Genomic DNA, 4,573 nt, shown 5'->3' with positions numbered 1-4,573 from the left:
GCCGCCTAGGACGTGTAACCCTCTGGTTGGCGGCCTGCTGTTACCCCAGATGACGCCACGGGAAAGGCAGGGCACAAGGGAATGGAAATCTACCCAGCACATGCGCAGCTGCCTTGTTTGTATGTTAGAGCGCAGGACATCAGCGCTATCTTGTAATGGCGAATGTGAGGGCGGCTCCCCACAAAAATCTTTAAAAGGCAGTTAATTTTTTATTAGATATTTTCTTTATTTACATTTCAAATGTTATCCCCTTCTCTGGTTTCCCCTCCAAAACCCCCCTATCTCCCCTCCCCCTCCCCCTCCCCTTCCTCCACCCACTCACCAACCCACCCACTCCTACTTCCTGGCCCTGGCATTCCTCTACATTGGGGAAAAGAGCCTTCACAGGACCAAGGGCCTTGCCTCCCATTGATGACTGACAAGGCCATCCTCTGCTACATATGCAGCTGGAGCCATGAGTCCCACCATGTTTACTCTTTGATTAGTGGTTTAGTTCCTAGGAGCTCTGAGTGTACTGGTTGGTTCATATTGTTGTCCTTCCTATGGGGCTGCAAACCACTTCAGCTCCTTGGGTCCTTTCTCTAACTCCTCCATTGGCGACCCCGTGCTCAGTCAAATAGTTGACTGAGAGCAACCACCTCTGTATTTGTCAGGCACTGGTAGAGCTATATCAAGCTTCTGTCAGCAAGCACTTGTTGGCATCCACAATAGTGTCTGGGCTTAGTAACTGTGTATGAGATGGATTTCCGGGTGGTACAGTCTCTGGATGACCTTTCCTTCAGTCTCTACTCCACACTTTATCTCTGTAACTCCTTCCATAGGTATTTTGTTCCTTCCTCTAAGAAGGACCAAAGCATCCACACTTTGGTCTTCCTTCTTCTTGAGCTTCATGTGGTCTGTGAATTGTATCTTGGGTATTTTGAGCTTCTGGGCTAATATCCACTTATCAGTGAGTGCATAGCATGTGTGTTCTTTTGTGACTGGGTTATCTCACTCAGGATAATATTTTCTAGTTCCACTCATTTGCCTAAGAATTTCATGAAGTCATTGTTTTTAATGACTGAGTAGTATTCCATTGTGTAAATGCACCATACTTTCTGTATCCATTCCTCTGTTGAAGGACATCTTGGTTCTTTCCAGCTTCTGACTATTATAAATAAGGCGGCTATGAACATAGCATTTGTCTTTATTATATGTTGGAGCATCTTTTGTGTTTATGCCCAGGAGTAGTATAGCTGGGTCCTCAAGAAATACTATGTTCAATTGTCTGAGGAACCGCCATACTGATTTCCAGAGTGGTCGTTCCAGCAGCAGTTTTCTTACCTTCCCATAGTGAGTTGAATCTTTATGTGTGGTGGGCAGAGTCAAACCCCTTTAGAAAGAATCAGCACTGAGAAGAAGGACAGCGCCTTCTGCCGCAGCTGGGTCCCACTCTGCCCATGGTGCTGAAGGACACTTAGCAACATTACTTCCCTGTTTCGTTTTTGTTTTGTTTTGTTTTTGTTTTTGTTTTCCTACCTCTTTGAGTCACAGGGTGGCTCGTGGGTTTGAGGGAAAGCCTAGACACACTTAATGGTCCATCTCCAAAGTTTACTTTTGTAGTTTTGCATCAGAATCATCTATCCATCTCTGACTCCACACTCAACTCCAGCAACCAGCTCCCTGGTTGAATAATCTAACATTTGTATGTATGAATAATCTAACATTTGTAACGAATATATAGCACATACTGAGACCACTAATTCAGAAAACATCAGGAAGAAGTTAGACCTAAGGTCATATTGTTAGTAAAAAAACTGTTGTCAAAATTTTGCTACTTCCTTTATATATGTTTATTTGTGTGTGTGTGTATGTGTGTGTGTGTGTGTGTGTGTGTGTGTGTGTGTGTGTGCATTCGTGTAAGGGTTACAAGACAACATCTAGTTGTCATTCATCTGGTGATGTCTACATTTTAATTTTTTGAAATAGGCTATCTTACTGGCCTGGGACTTACCAAATATTAGACTGACTGGAGAGTGAGCCTCAGAACTGTGTGTCTGACTTCACAGTGGTGGGGTCAAAAGTGCATTCCACCACACATAGCTTTAAACAAACAAAGAAAAGCACAAGGATTTTAGAAATTGAACTCATGTCTTTCTACTTACAAGGCAAGCACTTTACTTAGCAAGCTATAGTCCCAGCCCCACTGTGGTATTTATTAAGTTGTTTCTAAGCCACATGGGCAGAAGTACATAGTATGACTATATGATCCATCTATTTCTTCTGATCACAAACAGAGTACTCAGGACGTAACTCTTGTTGGTTTGAAGGAGATGATGTCTACCTCCCTTCTCAACTCTGTGCTCAGTGACATCATACTTGTAGCATGAGATTTGCTATGGAGGGATTATTTACACTGTATAACTAGGTAAATATTACAAATCAGGGCTAAGTATTTCTATAGATTTGACTGACTAAAATATCACTGGCTAAGTCTATTAGAGTAAGATATGGGAATGTCAAGGCTTATCACTTAGGTCTGTGGTATTTACAGCATCGTTTTCTAACTACATATGTGCTATATAAACAACAAAAGCAGCACAAATTGACATTATTGTTGTATTAATTATGAATAGCCTAATAGCAAATTACCTTGAAATATAGTGGCCTAAAATAATAAATACTATAGCTTACAGATTATTGGGCCATGATTTAGGGTTAAACTTACCTGCATACTTCTGACTTAAATATCTTATAAGGGTGGGCATGTCACCATATGTCTGTAGTTCCAACACATGGGAGGCAAAGAGGAAGAGAGAAAGAATTATAAGTTAATGTACAGCCTGGTACAGTGTATAGTAAGGATCTGACTTAAAAAACAAATACAAACAAACAAAACTGTATATAATGAAATTATAGGAAAGACAGTGGCTGGGATTCCAGTTATCTGAGGAGTTAGCTCATGAACAGGGACTATGAATTTGTGTTATTTGGGAACACACTAGGTCCTGGCAATTTGGACTTTAACAAAGGGCTGTCACAGTGATCTTTCTTTATGGTCAGTGACCTAAGGGAACAAGGTAAAAGATGCAGTGTCTCCTATGACTTAGCTTCAATTTTCTTTACAATCACCTGTCCAGCAAAGGAGAAGATGACATGTGATCCTGTACCCCAGGGGTGAGAATCCCTGGGGAGATGTGGAAGGCTGGCACCATGAATGCATCAAGATATTGTGATTTGTTCATCCAGTGGGTGTGTTAACAAACCCTATAGCCACCTGCTTGATATCTATAGCAAACAGTTTTCTTTTTCTAAGCAATAAAGGAGGTTGGCTGTTTGCAAGAAAAACAAATGATAGTGTCTGCTACAACATTATACACTCCCAGACAAGAAGCTGTTCTTGTTCTCAGCAGACAATTGGCCTCTACATGTTTTCTCCCATCTTATTAGCCGGAATAAATCAGCCCTGTGTCTTCTATGCCTGGTTGGCACAAGGCAACGTTGTGTCTCTGATTGAATAGACAGCCTTGCCATGGGGGTGGGGCTGGAGCCCAGAATGCATCTCTGGGCAGTGAGTAGGAGGAAAACAGAAACTGACAGGGAGAATAGGAGTCGTTCCCCTGGCTCTGAGGGGTAATGACAGAAGACGCCTCCAGCGCACTTGGTCTGATCCTAGGTGCATGACTGCAAAGCGTCTGAACCCGGGCCCAGGCTGAAGGAGAATGTGTGTAGCTGACTCTAACTCTTCCCTTTGGGAGTGTTCGAAACATTTCCAGTGAAGAAAGAGAGGAGAGGAAAAAAATTTTTTATAACAAATCATTCTTTTATGATTCTCAATATCTATGTCCTCAAAATAAAAACAGCATAGGTGAGTTCCAAGTAAGAGATGATGTTGACATCTCAGACTGCTTGCCATTCAAAATTTTAGCGTGAAGGTTCAAAGAGCACAGCTGATAAATCGTTGTCTCGTAAAAGGGGTTAGATCAACGAGATTCTACACACTCCCCTTTACTCCCTCCAGCCCTACATTAAATATTTAAAAACAATGAAATCACAGTGGGCACATATACTCCCCTCCTAACTGGGGTAGTTATTTGTCCGTCAAAATACACTAAATGCAGATTTCCTTATTAATACGATCAATTGCCCTGTCTGCTTGTTTATGTGTTCTAGGTAGAAAAGCACACCAGTACAAGGCATGCCAGACACAACAGCTGTTGGTGATGAGATCTCTAATCAGCCAGGTTAAAGAACTCTTTATATAGAGAAGTTTGGCTGTCTATGAGGTACATAGCAGAACCCATGTTCCCATGGGGACAGAAGTGATGGATAGAGGATGGATGGCACTACTGTGGGGAGAATTACACGTGGGTCTTTGAAAAAGTATCAGATGACCATCTCTGCCCACCTGAAGCAAGGTCCCCCTTTTTCCTCTTGGGAACTCTTAGGTGTATTCTTGTAAGATGCCTGCAATAATCAGGGTTCACTGAGAGAAGCAGAGTAATAGGATCTTGACCTTGCATAGGCTGGCACAGTGTTTAACCAACCTTGCAAGCTAGCTAAACAGTCTCAATGAGGCTGTCACATTTGTCCT

This window comes from Mus pahari, chromosome 8, assembly GCF_900095145.1.
Source record: "Mus pahari chromosome 8, PAHARI_EIJ_v1.1, whole genome shotgun sequence".
Taxonomy (NCBI): domain Eukaryota; kingdom Metazoa; phylum Chordata; class Mammalia; order Rodentia; family Muridae; genus Mus; species Mus pahari.
The sequence above is the reverse complement of the archived record's forward strand: the minus strand, read 5'-3'. Positions refer to the sequence as shown.